We start from the raw sequence: 15,690 nt of genomic DNA, 5'->3' as shown, positions 1-15,690 counted from the left end.
TAACCATTGTTAACAAAAGAGACCCTATTTTAAATAGTTACCATGTTTTATGGTCTACAAGCATTTTTAAATATTATTTTAATAATCTATAAGCATCTGTTAAATAATTATAAACAAATATATTAAAAATAAATACATATTAACTTAGTTGATTTTTTTTGGCCTTTTTGTATTTGTTTCTCATTCTAATTAAGTGAACTGAGCAGTATAGTGTCATACTTATAAGATTTTTTGTTCTATCAGTGAGAGTGTATATATGTATTTAAATCATATAATTTTTCCTTAAAAGATAAAAAAAAGATTTTAATGCTCTTTAAGCACCTATACAAAATAATTATGTAAAAGTACACTGACAGTACAGTACATATCAACTGATTCTATGGATTATTGTCATTCTTATACACTGACAATGAGCTAAATAGCATTAGAGGTCAAACGATTCTTTATCTTATGAGGACCTCTAGTGTTCATCCCTGGTATTAGAGCTTTAATCTGACAAATTTATATGACACTTTTAATGTTTTTGGGGCCTCTGAGCATGATAACATTTTGAAACTACACGTATTTCCTAAGAATTTCTTGTTCTTTATATGTAAAAAGTTTTGATGAGTTAGAATAATGCAATTTAAAGATATATGAAAATAACTTTCATAAAACTTTCATAAATCACCACATCAACACCGTTCAAGTTATCCCAAAGCCATTCACATTTTAACATCTTCAGTATCTTGGCATCATGTTGACAAAGTTTGGTGTGCACTGTCTGATTCTGCTATGAGTGATATGAATTTATTCACAGCTATATTTTTCCAAAAATCCACAATCAAATCAAAATAGCTGACTTCCTGTTGGTCTGGTGATCAAAAATGATTAGGCTGTAGTTAAGAACTGTTAGTTTTATGGACAGTTAGAATGTTTTGTATATGCAGACAAGGGCTTTATGATGGGCCTGATTTGAATTTAGAAAAATGTTTTATTTCTTAAACAGGTTTGAAGTTCTTAATAGATTTCACTGTTGCACATTTAGTCTTTTTATGTTTTTTACAGTAATGTGCATTTTACAGTTTCTTTACATGGTGTACATTGGATGCACATATTTATGACTTCTTGTTACAGTATTCATTTAAAATAAAAGTTGTTTAAAATAAACAACTGTGTGCACCCTATTATTAATGTAGATGTGTATTTCAGTAATAAACTTAAGTAGGGGAGTTTTAAGTTACCAGCATTTATATCAAAATATGGATCCCATGTCTGCAAAACTAACATTTTAAATGAAATATTGATAGCTAATCGATATCGAATCGAATTGAATCGAAACCATAAAAATAAGAATCGAATCGAATTGCCAAATTGGTCACAATACCCAGCCCTAATTCACATCCTAATGAATAAACAACCAAGAGTTTAAATATTCCCTTCTATCTCCTCCTCTCTGACTCTCTCTTTCCACCCATCCCCCCTCCCCACTCTCACCCTAACACTCAAAAAACACACACCCACTTACCACGCACACACATAAGTGCAGAGCAGAGAGGGATCAGATTTGTTTTTTAATTTTCATTAATTCATAGATCTTTGTATAATTATGAAATGAACGGTGTCTGATCAGAATGACTAGTAGTCTGTATGAAAAAAGTTTCAAAGACTTTGAATGCTGCACTTTAAAGATATAATAAAATTACGGCTATCTTTTTTTACTCCGATTTCAATCAATCACCACATCAACACCGTTCAAGATATCCTAAATCTGCTAGCAATTTAGCATCTTCAGAATGTTGGCATCATGTCAAAAAAGTTTGGTGTGAATTGGTTGGTTTTCCCGAGAGAAGTATATAAAATTCCACAGCCTGATTTTTCCAAATATCCACATTCAAATCAAAATAGCCGACTTCCTGTCGATCGTAGCTAATGGGTGTAAATTAGAAATGTTTCTGGCTTGATGAGATCAATATATGTACCGAGTTTGGTGACTGTAGGACAAACTAAACCCCCAACTTTTGTCAAAAGGTGGCGCTATGGAACGCCTGCTCCACGCCCATTTATGGGCTTTTATCAGTGTCTAAATATCATTAATACAGATGTGTGTGTGAAGTTTCATGAAATTCTGAGTATTTTAAGTGGCTCCAAAACACAAAAAGCTAAAGTTAAAGTTTGACACGTTGCCATGGCAACATGATAAAAGTTATCGATAATGCAATTCACAGATTCTCATTGGCCATGTTTCAACATTATTGAGATGAAGTTTGAAGCAAATTGAGTAAAATTAAGAGGTTGATTTAAAAGCATTTAGAAAACGTTGCGCTTTGTGCTGCCAGTTGGTGGCGCTATAACTTTGACTCCTAATAGTCACATCTCTGTGATCGGCATCATAAGATGAACAAACTGCTGAAGTTTGGTCAAAATCAGACAAAGTGTGTTAAAGTTATTAGACACTTCCTGTTTCTCATTTCTCGCCATAACTTTGTCGCCCCGCCACGGCCAAACCGTTCGAGATATCAAAAATCCCCTGGCAATTTTGCGTCCCCAATGTCTTGAGGTCATGCTGACCGAGTTTGGTGGCAATCGGTGGAAAGGCTTAGGAGGAGTATTTCAAATTCCATTGCATGCGCTTTTTAGACATCCCTGAATAGCTGACTTCCTGTTGGGCGAAGCACTGACTTTGAGCATGAAAGTTGTTCGGCCCGATGAGGTCTATATGTGTATGAATTTTGATAAATGTAGGTCAACCGGTGTGTGCTCCAGAGTCCCTCAAAAGTAAAAATTTTTAACGCTGTGCCACGCCCCCCCCAGGTGACCCCCCCATGTCAAAGTTTGTCCGGCCCTGATGGCCGCAGGTTCCAATGTGTGTGCAAAGTTTCAAGAGTTTTCGTGTATGTTAAGGGCCCCGGAATGACCCAAAACATTGATGAAATAATAATAATAATAATCCTTAGAAAAACAATAGGGCCTTCGCCCATTCTGGGCTCGGGCCCTAATAAACGGAGCAATTCCAATAGGGTCCTCGCACTGTAGTGCTCGGGCCCTAATTAAAGCTGCAAGCAGCGATGGTAGGGCCCTCGCACTCGGGCTCACCGCCGATCGGTGGCGAATGGTGGGCACAATGCTATTAACACAGAAAATGTAGGAGGAATATGTCAAAGTCACTGATATGTGCCAATCTTCCTTCTGCCAGCTGGTGGCACTATGCCTATAACTGAATATTGGCATGCAGATGTGTTCAGGCCAGTGCTTTTATCAAACATATGAAGTTTGGTGAAGCTTGAACATGGCATGCTTGAGTGTAAGTCATGACATATCCTGCTGCCGACAGGTGGCGCTATTACAAAATATTGGCTTTTAGATGTCTTCAGGCCAGGACTATTGGCAAACATGTCAAGTTTGGTGCAAATTGTACATTGCATGCTTAAGTTAGTGTAAAACAAGTAATTTGCTGTTGCCAGCTGGTGGCGCTATGACTATAACTAAATATTGGCATGTAAATGTATTCAGGCCAAGACTCTTATCAAACATATTAAGTTTGGGGCTGATTGGACATTGCATGCCTGAGTTACAGTAACTTCCTGTTTCATTGCATTAAGAGTATGCTTTAGCACTTAGCTAAATGTTGCTAACATGTTTCTAGCATGTTGCTACCCTATTTAACACTTGTTGATATTTTTAAAATGTTGCTTGGCATCCACAACAGTATTAAACATGTGACTTCCTGTTGCCAGCAGGTGGCAAACATGTCAAGTTTGGTGCAAATTGTACATTGCATGCTTAAGTTAGTGTAAAACAAGTAATTTGCTGTTGCCAGCTGGTGGCGCTATGACTATAACTGAATATTGGCATGTAAGTGTATTCAGTCCAAGACTCTTATCAAACATATTAAGCTTGGGTCAGATTGGACATTGTATGCACGAGTTACACTGATTTTTCTTTGTATTAATATCATGCTTTAGCTCTCAGCTAAGTGCTGCTAGCATGTTTTAACATGATTCTAGCATGATGCTAGCCTATTTAAAACTTGCTGACGCTTTTTAATATGTTGCTAGGAGTCCGTAACACCATTAAACGTCACTTCCTGTTGTCAGCAGGTGGCGCTGTGACTATAACTTAATATGGGCATGTATATATCTTCAGGCCAGGAGTCTTATCAAACGTGAAGTTTGGGGCTGATTGGACATTGCATGTCTGAGTTACAGTAAATTCCTGTTTTATGTCTTTAACAACATGCTTTAGCACTAAGTAAGTGTTGCTAGCATGTTTGAGTACGTTTTAAACTAGTTTAGCACTCAATGGCTTTTTTAGTGTGTTGCTAATAGTGTGTCACAGTGTTAAACATGTCACTTCCTGTTGACAGTAGGTGGCGCTATAACTATAACTGAATATTGGCATGTAGATATCTTCAGGCCAGGACTGTTATCAAACATGTGAAGTTTGGGGCTGATTGGACATTGCATGCCTGAGTTACAGTAACTTCCTGTTTCATTGCATTAGCACTTAGCACTTAGCACTTAGCTAAATGTTGCTAACATGTTATAGCATGTTTCTAGCATGTTGCTACCCTGTTTAACAGTTGTTGAATTTTTTTTAAATGTTGCTAGGCATCCACAACAGTATTAAACATGTGGCTTCCTGTTACCAGCTGGTGGCGCTATGACTATAACTGAATATGGTTATGGGCGTATGTTTAGGCCAGGATTCTTATCAAACATGTTAAGTTTGGGGCTGATTAGACATTGTATGCCTGAGTTAGAGTAACTTCCTGTTTCATTGTATTATTAGCATGCTTTAGCATATTAGCTAAGTGTTGCTAGCATGCTTTATTATTTTTGTAACATGTTGAATATTAAGTTTGGGTCAGATTCAACATTATATGCATGAGTTACAGCAATTTCCTTTTGTATTTGTATTAATAGCATGCTTTAGCTCTTAGCTAAGTGTTGCTAGCATGTTTTAGCATGTTTGTAGCATGTTGCTAGCCTATTTAAGACTAGTTAACGCTTTTCAATATGTTTCTAGGAGTCCGTAACAGTGTTAAACATGTCATTTCCTGTTGTCAGCAGGTGGCGCTATGACTATAACTAAATATGGGCACTAACGTGTGTTCAGGACCGGACTGTCATCAAACATTTGAAGTTTGAGGCAGATCGGACATTGTATGCATGAGTTACACTTATTTTTCTTTGTATTAATATCATGCTTTAGCTCTTAGCTAAGTGTTGCTAGCATGTTTTAACATGATTCTAGCATGATGCTAGCCTATTTAAAACTTGCTAACGCTTTTTAATGTTGCTAGGAGTCCGTAACACCATTAAACGACACTTCCTGTTGTCAGCAGGTGGTGCTGTGACTATAACTGAATATGGGCATGTTTATATCTTCAGGCCAGGAGTCTTATCAAACATGTGAAATTTGGGGCTGATTGGACATTGCATGCCTGAGTTACAGTAACTTCCTGTTTCTTTGCATTAAGAGTATGCTTTAGCACTTAGCTAAATGTTGCTAACATGTTTCTAGCATGTTGCTACCCTATTTAACACTTGTTGATATTTTTAAGATGTTGCTTGGCATCCACAACAGTATTAAACATGTGACTTCCTGTTGCCAGTAGGTGGCACTATAACTATAACTGAATATGGGCATGGGCTTGTGTTCAGAACAGGACTCTTATCAAACATATTAAGCTTGGGTCAGATTGGACATTGTATGCATGAGTTACACTTATTTTTTTGTATTAATATCATGCTTTAGCTCTTAGCTAAGTGTTGCTAGCATGTTTTAACATGATTCTAGCATGATGCTAGCCTATTTAAAACTTGCTAACGCTTTTTAATATGTTGCTAGGAGTCCGTAACACCATTAAACGACACTTCCTGTTGTTAGCAGGTGGCGCTGTGACTATAACTGAAAATGGGCATGTTTATATCTTCAGGCCAGGAGTCTTATCAAACATGTGAAGTTTGGGGCTGATTGGACATTGCATGCCTGAGTTACAATAACTTCCTGTTTTATGTCTTTAACAACATGCTTTAGCACTAAGTAAGTGATGCTAGCATGTTTGAGTACGTTTTTAAAACTAGTTTAGCACTCAATGGCTTTTTTAGTGTGTTGCTAATAGTGTGTCACAGTGTTGAACATGTCACTTCCTGTTGACAGTAGGTGGCGCTATAACTATAACTTAATATTGGCATGTAGACATCTTCAGGCCAGGACAGTTATCAAACATGTGAAGTTTGGGGCTGATTGGACATTGCATGCCTGAGTTACAGTAACTTCCTGTTTCATTGCATTAAGAGCATGCTTTAGCACTTAGCTAAATGTTGCTAACATGTTTCTAGCATGTTTCTAGCATGTTGCTACCCTTTTTAACAGTTGTTGAATTTTTTTAAATGTTGCTAATCATCCACAACAGTATTAAACATGTGGATTCCTGTTACCAGCTGGTGGCGCTATGACTATAACTGAATACAGGCATGGGCGTGTGTTTAGGCCAGGATTCTTATCAAACATGTTAGGTTTGGTGCTGATTGGACATGGTATGCCTGAGTTAGAGTAACTTCCTGTTTTATTGTATAGTTAGCATGCTTTAGCATATTAGCTAAGTGTTGCTAGCATGCTTAATTATTTTTGTAGCATGTTGAATATTAAGTTTGGGTCAGATTCAACAGTGTATACATGAGTTACAGCAATTTCCTTTTGTATTTGTATTAATAGCATGCTTTAGCTCTTAGCTAAGTGTTGCTAGCATGTTTTAGCATGTTTGTGGCATGTTGCTAGCCTAGTTAAGAATTGTTAACGCTTTTCAATATGTTGCTAAGAGTCCGTAACAGTGTTAAACATGTAATTTCCTGTTGTCAGCAGGTGGCGCTATGACTATAACTGAATTTGGGCACTGATGTGTGTTCAGGACCGGACTGTCATCAAACATGTGAAGTTTGAGGCAGATCAGACATCGTATGCCTGAGTTATAGCAACTTCCTTTTTCATGGCGAAACATCAAAGTTTGTCAGGCCGCCACGGACACGCCCTTCGACGAAAACTCTAAAGCTTCGCAATTTAACATCGCAACGGCCTTATGATAACACTCAGCAAATTTGAAGATGATCGGATAAAAACTGTAGGAGGAGTTCGTTAAAGTACGAGGCCTGAAAATGGCAAAAACTGCACAAAAATCGTACAGGAAATTCAATATAACGGACTTCCTGTTGGGTTTCGGATGTTGCACCAGGAGACTTTTTTGTAGGTACAGGTGTGTTACATATGTGTACCGAGTTTCGTACATGTACGTGAAACGCAGCTCGAGGCGCACTCCGTTGAAATTTTATAGGTGGCGCTATCGAGCCATTTTCCCACACTCACTTTTGAAAACCATATCAGATGTAAATTTTCGCCAGGTCTGATGCGTGTGCAAAGTTTCGTGAGTTTTCGGGCATGTTTAGGCCCTCAAAAAGACTTTTCATTTTGGAGAAGAAGAAGAATAATAATAAACGGAGCAATTCCAATAGGGTCCTCGCACTGTAGTGCTCGGGCCCTAATTAAAGCTGCAAGCAGCGATGACCGGGCCCTCGCCGTCTGCGCAGTCGCCATCCCGATAGGATCAGGAAAACGGTGCCCAGTTGGCACATGCATTCACAGTAACCCTTTGGACTAACCCTAACTGTCTCTCCTCCTCTCTGACTCTTTCTCTTACCACCCATCCCCCCTCCTTACACTCAACCACTTACCACACAAACACACACATTGAGTGCAGAGCAGAGTGAGATCAGATATGTTTTTTTATTTTCTTTCATTCGTGGAGTTTTGTATAATTATGAAATGAACTGTGTTTGATCAGAATGAATAGTTATTTGTATGAAAAAAGTTTCAAAGAGTTAGGATGCTGCACTTTAAATATATAATAAATCATTGAAAATTGAAAATGGAAAATGAAATTCTAAGCACGCTATCTGCCTTAAATATCACAGGAAACAAATATTTGAATGTATTTTTTATTTTTATTTATTTGCCATGGCAACAGCATTTGATGCATCAGGGCTTTTACATTATTCTGATGAAGTTTGAAGAAAATCGAGTACAAATATATTGTTCGTTGTTTGTTCGTGTTTGTTAGTTCATTAACCATTGTTAACAAAAGAGACCCTATTTTAAATAGTTACCATGTTTTATGGTCTACAAGCATTTTTAAATATTATTTTAATAATCTATAAGCATCTGTGAAATAATTATAAACAAATATATTAAAAATAAATACATATTAACTTAGTTGATTTTTTTTTTGGCCTTTTTGTATTTGTTTCTCATTCTAATTAAGTGAACTGAGCAGTATAGTTTCATACTTATAAGATTTTTTGTTCTACCAGTGAGAGTGTATATATGTATTTAAATCATATAATTTTTCCTTAAAAGATAAAAAAAAAAGATTTTAATGCTCTTTAAGCACCTATACAAAATAATTATGTAAAATTACACTGACAGTACAGTATATATCAACTGATTCTATGGATTATTGTCATTCTTATACACTGAGAATGAGCTAAATAGCATTAGAGGTCAAACGATTCCTTATCTTATGAGGACCTCTAGTGTTCATCCCTGGTATTAGAGCTTTAATCTGACAAATTTATGTGACACTTTTAATGTTTGGGGGCCTCTGAGCATGATAACATTTTGAAACTACACGTATTTCCTAAGAATTTCTTGTTCTTTATATGTAAAAAGTTTTGATGAGTTAGAATAATGCAATTTAAAGATATATGAAAATAACTCTTCATCTTTTTTATTGTTACTTTCATAAATCACCACATCAACACTGTTCAAGATATCCCAAAGCCATTCACAATATAGGGAACATTTTCCCTATATTCTGATGATGACGATAAGAACATGTAATTCATGAGGATAACAAAATGTTATTATTGCTTGCTTTACGTCCACCACTTCTGCTTAAATGTCATCGTTACCTATCTGTACAATTTGTGTGTGGATATTGCTTTGCAGGTGACTCCTGTTATAAGACATCACTTTTAAGCGCTACATAACTAAGAAAGAATCAATTAGGAAAACGGTGCCCAGTTGGCACATGCATTCACAGTAACCCTCAGTCAGTTGGATTTAAAGTTTACTGAATTGAAAGGGTTAAACTTTAAAATCAACACACAGACACATACACACAATATATAAAATTGCCAACCAGTTTCATTTGTTAACATTAACTATATTAGTTAACATGAACAATAATTAAATAGTATTTATTAATGTTAATTAATATTAAGCTAAAAAAAAGTATTCATATATTGTTTAATGGTAAAATAGTATATTTTAACATTAGTTTATGTACTGTGAATTAACATGAACATGAACACAGTTCATGTGGGTGTACAGCAATACACAAAGTGCTCTATAAACGCTTCTTTCTTTCAAAATATCTTTAAAAATCAAGTTGAGTATTGTAATGGGGCGATATATATATATATATAACTGATCTTAAAATGGTAAAATTTTCAGATGTTTTGAACAGATAACAGCAAAGTTTGTTTTGTTGACAAAGTTTGTCTTGAAACTGTTAATTAAAATGTTATATTCAATAAATAACACTATGAAAATAAATGTCTATCAATGAAGATAAACCGCTCATGCTAAAAAGTTGTATTTTTCTTAATCTTTTGCTATGTGACTGAATAGGACAAGTTCATGGTACAGTTTAGTAAAAAATAAATAAAAAAACAACAACTGCAAAATACAAACAATGAAAGACTTAGTGACCCTTTATATTTTCTCAAAATATCAGACTCTCAAAGATCAAACATATTTATGTAACATCAATGTGCATTTTTTCCTCAAAGATGGTCTTTAGCAAGACAGCATGTTCTACTCTCTCTCCCTCTCTCCCTTTCACCCCTCCCCCCTTCAGTCTCTCTTCAGTCACTTAATGGTGACTGAACACAGACACTCAAGGCAGAGTGACAGCAGGCTTCTGATTTCTTTTTTTAATTTTCTTTAATTCGTAGAAGCTTGAATTAAATTGATATTTACAGCACTTGCTCAGAATGATAAGATCTCTGTGTGAAAAAAGTTTTAAATAGTTAAGATGCTGCACTTTAAAGATATAGAAAATGACGGTTATACATCTTTAAAAAATCACCACGTCAACACCGTTCAAGATATCCCAAAACCGCTCGCAATTTAACATCTTCAGAATCTTCTCTCCATGTTAAAAAAGTTTGGTGTGAACAGCTTGTTCTTCTTAGGAGGAGTATAAATTTGTTTACAGCCTGATTTTTCCAAAAATCCACATTCAAATCAAAATAGCCGGCTTCCTGTTGGTGTTAGCTAATTAGTTTAATTTAGAAAGTTGTCCAGATTGATGAGAACAATATATGTACAGAGTTTGGTGACTGTAGGAAAAACTAACCCCCCAACTTTTGTCAAAAGATGGCGCTATAGAGTGCCTGCTCCACGCCCATTTATGATCTTTTGCCAGTGTCTAACTATCATTAATATTGATGTGTGTGTTGAGTTTCATGAAATTCTAAGCATGTTATCTGCCTCGAAAAGACAGGAATCTAATTTTAAAGTTTGAGACGTTGCCATGGCAACAGCATTTGATTTATCATCGACCCCTTTACATATTCTTATCGGCCGTGTTTTGACATGATTTTAATGAAGTTTAAAGAAAATCAAGTAAAATTAAGAGGCTGATTTCAAAGCATTTTGAAAATGACACGCTTCCTGCTGCCAGTTGGTGGCGCTATAACTTTGACTCATAATAGTCACCTTTATGGAATCGGCATCATACAACGAACAATCTGGTGAAGTTTCATCAGAATCAGGCAATGTGTGCAACAGTTATTAGACACTTCCTGTTTCTCATTTCTCGCCATAACTTTGTCGCCTTGCCACGGCCAAACCGTTCGAGATATCAAAAATCCCCTCGCAATTTAGCGTCCCCAATGTCTTGAGATCATGCTGACCGAGTTTGGTGACAATTGTATGGAAATCCTGGGAGGAGTACGTTAAATTCCAGAGCATGCGCTTTTTATACAGCCCTAAATATCTCACTTCCTGTTGCATTGAGAAAATGACATAGAGTACAAAAGTTGTTCAGCTCAATGAGTTCTATATGTGTACCGAGTTTCATATGTGTACGTTCAAGTATGTGTGCTATATGGCCCTCAAAATTCCAGGGGGCGCTGTAGAGTCCCCTTGCCACGCCCCGGTACCAGCCTCTGTGGCGTCCTGATGGCCGCAGATTCCGACATGTGTGCAAATTTTCAAGAGTTTTTGAGTATGTTAAGACCCCCTTAAGTGCCCGGAAGGTTAACAAAAAATAAAAAAAAAAAAAAAAATAAGAATCCTTAGAAGAACAATAGGGCCTTCGCCCTTTTGGGCTCGGGCCCTAATAATAATAATAATAATAATAAACGGAGCAGATTCAATAGGGTCCTCACACCATCGGTGCTCGGGCCCTAATAAACGAAGCAGATTCAATAGGGTCCTCACACCATCGGTGCTCGGGCCCTAATGAGTGATAGAATGCAAAATTTTTCCAAATCTGATGAGGAAACAAACTCATCTTCATCTTGGATGGCCTGAGAGAGAGTAAATTTGGTGAACTATGAATATATGAAGATGCTTTTTTTTTTTTTTAGGGTTTTATGCATTAGGATCTTGTTTTCTTATTTGATTCCAAATCATGCAATGTCCACTAGAAATCCAGAAGCATTCCTTTAGGATTTCTCAACAAGATCGCTTGCTGTTTCAGATTCAGGTCCCAGTCTCTAGTCTCAAATAGGCATTTCTTCGAATTTCTGCACTCCGGTGTAGAAAATAACCATCTCAACAGTGCACTGTGGCCTCCAACCCAGCAGACTCAAGTCAGCTTCGGATTCAATCAAACTTTTGAGTATCTTAGGCTCAAAAGAAAATTCTAAGTTCAGTCCGCACTGAATAAGTCAAGTGTTTGTGTGGGTTTGGAGGTAAAGCAAGCGTTTTGAATCTAGGACACTCTTGTTGTTATTCAAACTGTTATTCAGTGACTACATGCTAAAGGTTGTTTAACAAAATTAAATAGCTTTGAGTTGAGCATGCACTGAAGTGTGCAAAAGTGACAGTAAAGACTTTTATAGTGTTACAAAAGGTTGCATTTAAAAAAAAAAATCACTGTTTCTACAAAAATATGAATCAGCACTGAAGGATCGGACTGAAGTAATGATGCTGAAAATTCAGCTTTGATCACAGGAATGAATTACATTTTACAACATATTCAAAATGTAACATTTTAGAAATATTTCAGAATATTACTGCCTTGATAAGCATACAAGACTTCCTTTAAATATATAGATTTTTTAAAAACGTAAAGACTGCAAACATGTGAATGCTAGTTTACCTATAAAACATACAGATGCAATGTTATTTTGTACAGTTATGGTATCAGATATTCATACTTTGGACACAGATTTCATAAGATTCCGTTTTAAACCGCTGTGCTGAAAAAACAAACAAACAATAGAGACCATCACAGAATTTGTAATGGTTTTATTGGTTATAATGGGAATTATGTTGGTTTTAATGGAAACTTCTATTGGTGGCTTGTTGAAACCACTAAATCTTAATGGAATATGTCCCAAACCATTTTTAATGCTTTTAATGGTTAAAAGTTGATGGTTTGTAATGTATTTGTAGTGGAAACCATTAGAATTTCTGTGATGGTTTCTATTGTTTTTTTCAGCAGGGTAAACGAATGTTTTGGACATGGTCAGCAGAGGGAGCTCCTGTAATGTCCAATGACTGTCCCAAAACCTGATGAGCCGCCTACAGGCCATATTTTAAGGTGTCATTAGCACTGTCCTGATAGGACACAAAGACTGTTTCAGATTCACTTGGCCATATTTAAAGGCAGCATTGCATCATCTTGGAAAAAGCAATCCCAGAATGTAGTTATGCGGAAAAATGAGTGCACAGAGAAATTAGAAATGTTGATTATTCCTCCCACTTTCTTCATATTTTGTACGCTGTATAGTAGCTATTACTTGCTGTATTTAATACTAATTAGAGTATTTTGCCTTTGGTCTAGCAACATGCTAATGGAGACTTTATTATGCTGTCTGTGTAGGGTTTGGAACAGAGCCACGGTGTTTTATTACGACAGATCTGGGCTGGGTTGGTTTATTTGCTCAGAATATGCTGAGTGAGTATAAGTCTACGTTTAAAGCTGACGGTTCAATCAGGTTTAAAAACAGCAAAGGTGCTGCCATCTACTGTTTAGAAATATATACACATCTCAACACTGCATACATGGGTCAAAGACTGCTTTAAATTGTTTAAAAAAATAATAATAAAAAAATAAAAACAATTGCATTTTTGTTTTTCTAAGCAAAAAAATAAAAATAAATATAATAATAATCGTCATCCATTTTTCCATAATTTACAGAAGGCACCCACTGAAATGTCATTCAGTGTGACAATCTTGTCAGGCATACAGTATTTACAACAAAAAACATTTTTTATATTAAAAGATTAATTATTTCACCCCAAATTCTACATTTTTAAAATTTGCCATTTTCCTATGTTTTGCCCATTTGTCAGTAAGAATTGTTTTACAAATTTAAAACACTATAAAATGTATATATGCTCCCTTATTCTTTTATATATTTTAATATGTACAAGTCAGATTAAGCATGATGTTTGAATTTTTACATAAATATTGTGTTACACTGAATGACAATGTAACATTGTTTCAACCAAATTTTGACATTTTATTCTCCAAAAACTTATTTGAAACCTTAAAAGTAGATACTTTACTTACATTTAATGTGCTTTCTATGGACATCTTCTATGGAAATCTTTTGACGTTAACATCTTAAAGTCTTTGACCCGCAGACACATTCTATTTGTAATCAGCATCTTTGTCTTTCATTAGTAAATTATGTAAGAATTAAAATATAAACATCCATATATAAAAATCTGGTCTTTAAACAAGATTAACTTGACAACTTAGAGAAGCGAGATTTCTTTTGTTTTCTTTTAGTGATATCAACTGGTGGATATGTCACCTTATTTGGCAACGCGGAAGTAAAGTATTTTCTGTGAATCTGAGAGAGAACAAAAACCAATTTGCATTATCAAACAGCACAACCCTCTGTTTTTGTTCAAGTAAAATAACTGAAAGCTTATGACACTGGAAGTATCGCACATTAAAATTACAAATGACAGCACCCAAAATTTTATGGGTCTGGCTATTTGTAGCCGTACACAACTGCTCCTTTTGCTGCTTGATTTTGCAAATGTATCTGTCTTACCATATTATTTTAATGCATTATTTTAATTATGAGCACACTGGTTTGTAGTGCAAACAGTTTTATTGTTTACTGCACGATGTTCTTCTCATTATTTCCCAATAGCTGATTACGAACCGGAAGTCTCGCCCATAGGCTTACTTCTGCATTGAAGAAAAAGGTGGATAATTACACAAACAAGGTATACTAACTACAATATATTCAATTTAATGACACTTCACATGTTATATGTGAATATCCAAACTTTTTAAAAATGTCCAGCATTATTATCAACCAAAGTCTCATTTTAAGCAATGCTTTAACCTTAAATCCAGTCCTGATGTTACACCATCATATCGTATCACTAGAGTTGCACTTAAATGTTAAACATTATGAAAAAATGTCTACCTTTATTGCTTTTAAAAGTGTTTAAAAAGATAAAAAAAATTATTACAGTAGTTTTCTAGTGAATCAAAACTATTCTACAGTATGAGATCCATTGAGATTGTATAAATGATCATATGTGACCCTGGACCACAAAACCAGTCATAAGGGTCTTTTTATTATTATTCAGATTTATACATCATCTGAAATGAATAAGCTTTCCATTGATGTATGGTTTGTTAGGATAGGACAATATTTGGGACATTTGAAATATTTGAAAATCTGGAATCTGAGGGTCAAAAAAGTCCAAATATTGAGAAAATTGCCTTTAAAGTTGTCCAAATGAAGTTCTTAGCAATCCATATTATTAATCAAAAAATAAGTTTAGCTATATTTACTGTAGGAAATTGACTAAATATCTTCACGGACCATAATCTTTAATTAATATCCTAATTTTTTTAGCATAAAAGAAAATGGATAATTCTGACCCATACAATGTATTGTTAGCTATTTCTATAAATATACCTGTGCTACTTAAGGCTGGTTTTGTGGTCCAGGGTCGCATATTGGTTAGGGTCAACTACATAAAAAAGGTCAAAACCTTACTAAATGAGTTTTATTTCTCATATTCCAACAGGCATTTGCATCAGTAAGTTTACTTACTTGTTGGCTTAGGGTTTCATGATGCTGGCCAAACTAAATGAGCACTAGGCTTTAGGTTTCTGTCAGGAACCTTGAGAAGTCGATAATGAACATCAGGCATAGCACTTTCCAAGTCTTTCAAAGTCTTTGCATTCTCACAGACACATTTATCTTAGTGTGTGTGTGTGTGTGTGTGTGTGTGTGTGTGTGTGTGTGACCTTTGGTTACCCGTCCGCTCTCAGTCGAGTTTCCACTGGTCGAGAAGGTGTCTGTACAAAGTTTGCGTCATAGTAAGAAATAATTTCCATACTAATGAATGTCACCCTATTCAGTCTTCCAAAGCTCTGCCGTAGACAGTGTTCAGGGTCACTCAGCCTGTTGAATCTTCAACATTCCTGTAAAT

Source organism: Garra rufa, chromosome 12, assembly GCF_049309525.1.
Source record: "Garra rufa chromosome 12, GarRuf1.0, whole genome shotgun sequence".
Lineage (NCBI taxonomy): Eukaryota > Metazoa > Chordata > Actinopteri > Cypriniformes > Cyprinidae > Garra > Garra rufa.
The sequence above is the reverse complement of the archived record's forward strand: the minus strand, read 5'-3'. Positions refer to the sequence as shown.